The sequence below is a fragment of the Colias croceus genome, chromosome 11, assembly GCF_905220415.1.
Source record: "Colias croceus chromosome 11, ilColCroc2.1".
In the NCBI taxonomy this organism is placed as follows: domain Eukaryota; kingdom Metazoa; phylum Arthropoda; class Insecta; order Lepidoptera; family Pieridae; genus Colias; species Colias croceus.
The window spans coordinates 4,964,945-4,971,107 of NC_059547.1; the positions used below are offsets into that span (position 1 = coordinate 4,964,945).

Here is a 6,163-nt window from a genome sequence, read left to right on the forward strand (position 1 = left end):
ATAGGTAGCAAATATTATAAAACTTCTACTATTTTATATTATTCAATCACGTGCCATCTTAGATCATACCTACTTATGATCTAAGCGTGCCATTTAAGATAGGCGATAACACCTATACTCGTAATAGATTATAGAATTTTGACAAACCATATAAAAAATCACCCACAACAACAATTTGAACAGACCTAATAATTATAAAAATTAAAGACTATACGAATACGTATTACAGAACCTCGATATATTGTGACTTGAGCCCATATCTATTCAACAACTCGTAGTCTATCCAAGCCAATCAAGAGTAATGTGGTTTCGCCTAAGGTAGAATACGCTCAATTACGTTGAAGTGTAAATTTGCTTACAGCGGTGCTTTAAAAGTATGGAGTTCACTCAACAAAATGGATTCCAGGAATGGTTTAAATTCCTCTGTGTTACTTTTCTTTGTATTGCGGTCTAGATGAAATGGTATCGTGTCTAGATTTGTGTTTTAGTTTGAAAAATAAAAACTTGTCTCAATTAACATTAAACATTAGAAAATTTTAAAATACAATTGATAAGTAGTAACTACTTACATTTGTTATTTTTAGGAAGACTGGCTGCCTCTGTGGCATATAATTCTAAAGCTTAGAACCAAGGTGTGTCTGGCTGGAAACAGAAGGCTGATCACCTACATATTGTTTTATTTATCAGTGAAACAAATGCCAAACGCATCTTCCCCTGTCCACCCTATATAAAGGCACAAATAACTTCACATGTAATGAAGATAGTCGACGTCAATTCAGTAGATGATTATGTACTTTTTATTTCGTAACTTTTTTGTATTTATTATACTTGTAGTGAAACATTGAATCCAAATATTATACAGTCTTAAATACGTCGCGATAATTTATGCCACAGTAGATTGTTATAGTGAGAAAGGAGCCAACTAGTGGAACGACACACAATTATTAATTTATATTTGTCTTCCAGGCTTCGCTAATTTGGGAGCTCCAATTATACCCGGGTCCTTGTCCGGCATCGCTGCAAGGAAAATAGATTTGAATATATCAAGGCAAGATATTCAAAACTATATGATACAAGCTCGAAATTATGCGACCCAATTATGGAGTGAATTGCCGAATGACGCTCCTAGATGATAATTCTCGTTAGTGTTTAATTATTGTATAAGTAATGAAGGAACTTCTTGTTGGTGATATAAATTTTATATCATAGGAACTAGCATAGGGACAGGATAACGTAGTTGGATTAGTAACTTATTGTTATTAGTTACTTATTGTTTCCGAATTACTTTTTGGTAAAATCAGCGATAAAATAAAGAAAATACGAAATAATTTACAACTGTATAATAATTGTAAGTGACGTCAAAGTTTCTTAGACATCTCGGCGTTATAGAACACGATAATAAACAACGTATGAAGTTTGTTGTTGTTATTGCACTTTAGTTATGCACGAAGTTCTAAACAGATGCACTTTGTTATTGGAAGTTTAAAGAAATGTCGTCGTGTATGAAAGTAATTGCAATTTGATATATGACTCTATTTCAAATGAGTAGAGGCATATACTTGGTAGAGTGCCAATGATATTATTATTATAAGTTCAAAATGTAGATAATTTATTAAGTGTTCCGGGAATGGTACGTCGAAATATAAGAAATTAGTCACATTTTCCTTCAGTTGTCGCTTTGTCACTCACGATAATAGAAACACGTCATCTTACATGGAAATTTGTGTTGGTCACCTATCTTCATATTTTTGTAATAGGTAGAGGCAATAAATAATCGTTCGTTAGCACGTCTTCGTTTGCATCTAATCTCTTCTGTTTACATGATATTTTTAAGTGGAACCCGTTAAATATCTTCGAATGACTGGCCGGTTGGCGTGGTTGGTAGTGGCCCTGCCTTCCAAGCAGAGGTCGTGGGTTCGATTCCCACCCGGGGCAAATATTTGTGTGATGAACATAGATGTTTGCGCTGTGTCTGGGTGTCAATTATCTATATAAGTATTTATTTAAAATTATACATGTATGTTTATCAGCCATTTGGTTTCCATAACACAAGCGAAAGCTTAGTATGAGATCAGATCGTACCGTGTGTGAAAATTGTCCCGAAATATTTATATTTATAATATCACGCATAGAATTTCTTTAATAGAGACGAATTATCAATATAATATAATTATCACAATTAACGCATTAATATTATCCACATAGATCACTAGTTACAGATTAGTGATTCAGTCTTATCGGCCCGTACACATATTAGTATTGATGTTATAATCAATAAGCTTGAATAGGTTTAATCGAGTGATAAACCTGATAAAGCCATATTATACACTTTTGAATACATCCTGAATATATCTGACAGAGATTGCTGCTTTATCGATAACACAGCCGTTGTGATCGTCATCTTATATTGTTTTTCGTATGAAATCCAGCTATCGATTGTGAAAGCGAAATGCGTCAGAAAAACTAAAGACAACCAAATACATGCTTACACTATACATAATAAAATTAATCCCGTCTATTAGAATATTTACTATAGGTACCTACAAAACTCATACCTAGTTACTTACTCGGATATCAGTAAAAATATTCATTTGGTTCCCTTATAACATCAGCATTCTCATCAATCGTTACATTTCCAGAGTCTTTAAAATAGTTATTATTTAACTCCACTAGTGTTTTAACAAATCTATAGAAGTGAATTTGCTGATTGTATTTTTTCTTGTAGTTCGTCTTATTGTACTTCTCTATGTATTGTTTATAAAGCTCTTGGGCGTTATCTAAGTCGTAAAGCTCACTTGTATTTACTTCTTTATTTCGCTGTCGTCCTGCGTATTCAGCTTCTGTGTTACTCACCTTAAAATCTGTGTATATAGAAAAATAAGATTTAAGTATAATAATTTCTAATTTCTATTATTAAAAGAGTGTAGTGAGACATGGGGATCAGGCAGATGCTGGATGGGTTTGAATGAAGTGACTAGACGAAACTTTAAGCTTAATTCACATTAAACGGATTAAAAATGATCAACAAAGATATCACTTACGCATTATCTACATAATTCTTTCTGACTTATATCAAATAGGTACCTATGTGTCTATAACACTTACAAGGTTTAATTTGAATGGCATAATGTTCGTCTATCTCTTCTGGATTCAAATCTGCATATTGATTGACGATATAAAATGTATTTTTGTCTAATTCTGCTTCATTCAGGCGAGACACTTTATTCAAAGTAACAACAAAGTTATTTAATCGCGTGTTTTCCTCCATTTCACCTTTGTATTTCTTATTATATTTATCTTTGAACAGTTCAAAAATATCTCTAGCATTGTCAAGATCGTATACCACACTTATTATTATATTTAAATAGCAAACCAACAAGAATGTAACGTTAATTATTATAGTTTTTAACATTATGTGTTCATCAATTCCTAAAATGAAATATTTACGATTATTAACATAATAGATAATATTGTTTTGTCTGAATTTTTGAAATGCCAAATTGATAGAAGTACATTAGACCACAAATTGATTCCGAAAGAAATAGAATAAAGACAAAGCTAATTCAATTTCGATGATTGATAACGCGGACTATGAAATTTTAAATCTGCCGTGAAATGATTAATGAATAGGAAGATTTGTTTCCACAGATTTTGAAAATAATATATTATCATAAAAATTGGGAGCACTAAGTATCAAACATGCGTATGTAGAATACATTTAGTAAAGTAGATACATAGTTACTGCACTCATAATATTATAATATAATCCTTATAATATAACTTATGAGTTTACTTAGTACGAGTACCTACCATACTTAATTAAATACCTACTCTTGGCGCAGTAAAAATTAAACCAATTCATTTCCATGTTTTAAAATAAAATATGTTACGTAGATTATTAACTAAATATAGGAAATATTCATGTTATATTTAATTTCTCTCAAAGAGTCAGTATTCATGCAACTTAATATTACTTATTAATATTAATTTAGTTAAGCAATTTGGTTGAAACACTAGAAAATACCGCATTATATTTTCTGACCAGGAAAATATTAAACTTCTTTGAATTTTACCTCGCTTCCAGTCAAAGCTTGAGCACAAGGCGAGGTGCTCATTAGCTATATAATTTTAGCACTTTTACATGACTATTACATTACCTAAGCTGTGACAGCGTCTCTACGTTATTTCTAACATCTTAGGTAATTCTCTTCTTCAAGTCACGTTCTTTGACATGACGTTTACTTTTAGCCAGGGGTTTCATCCTTTTAGCTTTGAGTTAGCGATGTCCGGAAATAACTATTTAAGTGCCTCAGGAAATTAAAACTGTAACGTGGCGATACACGAAACCTTTTTATGAAGTTATCATGCTTACACTAGTCTTGTATGTAGTTACGTGTATTTTTCATAATGGTATTTCTTATTTCTTACAATTTAGTTTATGTTATAATTTATAATAATAATTAAGTAGGTATTGTATGAATAAAAAAAAAAAACAAAATTAACAAAAAGTGAAGCCTGATTTCAATAAGCAAAAATCTAGGCAAATTTTATGAGCTGTGGAATTTACTTGTTTAATTGAACGCCTCAAGAAATAATGGTACGAATTGAGGAATTCTTCTTGAATAGTATAATATATTTTATCGAAGAATTACTATGCTTTTTTTCGTCACTCTACGACCAAAGAGCCGACGAGAAGTGAAGAAACTCGCAAAAAAATTCCTTTTGACAGCAGAGTTGTGTAATAATGTTCAATATTTTTACTTATTTTTAGCTTCCTTTTTTAGAAGATTGTTAAAACAAGAAATTCAGTGTTGACAATTTGATGTTAGCTAATGTTAGCCAACTAATGTTAATACTTAGTAGATAACTAGTCACTAAAACTATTAATGAAGTGAGGGTAGTTCGGGTGTTATGTCGATAAGACAAGCTCCGAGAACCAAGGCATGCCCAATGTGAGATGATCTTTTATTTATAAGACATTGACAAATTAACAAGTACAATGGATGACACTTGAATGTGAAATAAAAGTAGACTAGGTAGGTACCTATTTATTACAACACTAGCTGTGCCTCGCGGTTTTATACGCATTGCTCTTATTGGTCTTAGTGTGATGAAATATTACTTAAATATTTTTTATTTCCGACAATTTTAATCTTTAAAATTAAAGCTTTTTGTGAACAAAAGTGTAGGAGGAAAAGTCAATCTTTCTCTATTGTGAAATTCGTAAAATCAGTTCAATCATTTTTTTTTCCTGTAAATAAATAAAGAATGAATAAGATTATACCATTAAAACAACCATTTTAATCTTGTTTCACTTGTTCTAAAAGGAAAATCACGTGTGCTGATGCAGCAAAGAGATAAAAAAATTCACAGGTCATATCTAACGGGAGACGATCTAATGGCCGAATTGGTTCTGCCTTTTCCTTGTACCTGAAGACATTTGGAACACCTAAGATCCTCTAAAATATTACAGTCCTAATGGCTTTCCTTGAAAATCCTTATAAAAGTATTTATAAGTAGGTAGCTATTACACGCGTTACTTGAAGATTTTAACCTCCTGAGACCCAGGATTTTTTTTTCTTTCTTTTTTAATAAAAATTAGCTGTATCTGTTCTAATGCAATTATAGATATTAAAAAAAATGGAAAAAAAAATCTTTCGTGGAAAACTTGGATTTTCTTTATGTCATTTATATATTACAGGGGGTCCCAGTTCCAAGTGTAATAAGTTTATGAAAATGAAGAAAAACTACTTGTTTTTTTAGTTATTATATATTTTTAAACTTGAAACCTAATATTTATTATTCTATCTATTGTTCTGTATCTATTTTTTGTAACTTGGTTCAAAGATAGGTATTTTTAAGGGTGAGAAATAACCAGTTCAAGTATTTTGCACCGGCGCGGCGGTGTATTTATATTGTCACGTCCACCCATAGGTCTTATTTCTAATCCATCCTCTTGGTCAGCCTCCTCTAATGCTTGGTCCACGTCATGTGCGTCCCCGAAATGGTCTGCCAACAACTGAAGATGACATATATAGTGACGATTCTGTACTGACGTGACTCATACTCATTGGACGAATGGAAGAAGACTCATTTTCTGGTGTTTGGGCGGCTTCATCGGTATCATTTGGGGGATTATCTTCATCTCAAACATTTATTTATT

The 6,163-nt window shown here is 31.6% G+C and overlaps 1 long non-coding RNA gene across 1 annotated transcript; it reads right to left on the reverse strand.

Moving 5' to 3' along the window:
* Nucleotides 1–930: 930 nt before the first annotated feature.
* Nucleotides 931–3,514, reverse strand: LOC123695621. The gene is made up of 3 exons (XR_006751956.1): nucleotides 3,106–3,514; nucleotides 2,568–2,861; nucleotides 931–1,017 (listed from the first exon to the last, which is right to left on the reverse strand). It is a non-coding gene; the product is annotated as an uncharacterized LOC123695621 (long non-coding RNA).
* Nucleotides 3,515–6,163: the final 2,649 nt, after the last annotated feature.